This window comes from Primulina tabacum, chromosome 16, assembly GCF_025594145.1.
Source record: "Primulina tabacum isolate GXHZ01 chromosome 16, ASM2559414v2, whole genome shotgun sequence".
Classification (NCBI taxonomy): domain Eukaryota; kingdom Viridiplantae; phylum Streptophyta; class Magnoliopsida; order Lamiales; family Gesneriaceae; genus Primulina; species Primulina tabacum.
In genome coordinates this window covers 18,496,280-18,497,116 of record NC_134565.1, presented here as the reverse complement: position 1 = coordinate 18,497,116, position 837 = coordinate 18,496,280, and positions in this window count along the sequence as shown.

Below are 837 nucleotides of genomic sequence, written 5' to 3'. Positions count from 1 at the left end.
AAAAAAGCAGACTTCCATAGCCACATCTACTGCAGAAGCAGAATATCTTGTTGTTGCAAGTTGCTGCTCTCAATTACTTTGGATGCAACAACAACTTAAGGAATATGGAGTTCAAGCCTCAGAATCACCCATATTCTGTGACAATACCAGTGCTATATCAATTACACACAATCGAGTACTTCATTCCAAAACGAATCTTATTGACATCAGACATCATTTTATTAGAGATAATTTGCAGAAGAAGGACATTCTTCTAGAATATGTCCCTACTGATCAACAAGCAGCAAATATCTTTACCAAACCTCTGCCTGAGAATAAGTTTTCTTATTTTCGTAATGTTCTTGGTTTAATTGATTTATCTTTACCAATGATTACTATCTTCTGTTTTCTTTATGCATTTAGTAGAAACAGTAGATAACAAGAAGTATGACACAATGAACTGATTTATTCATAAAATCAAGTGCGTTACAATAGACAAGCAGTTACAATTGTTGATATCAGCAGTATTGAGATTTACAGCATAAACCCTAACTAAGACCTACTGGAATCACCCCCTCTCTTTGAATGATCGTGCTTTATTGAACGGGATGATTCCGCAGCTTAGATATAATTATATGGAATAATCTAACTGATTATTCATATTACGGAATCCAGGAATTTATTCCAAGTCTTCATCTCTTGGAGAACGATGTCTTCAAACATCTTCTTACGAGACGCCGAAAGTTGACTTTGGAAGTCCTCTAGTGTATCCGACTCTGGAGAAGACTCAGATGTATTCCCTGCACTATCCATTTGTTAAGTGACTAAAATGATTTCATTTGTGTGTTTGCAGGTATT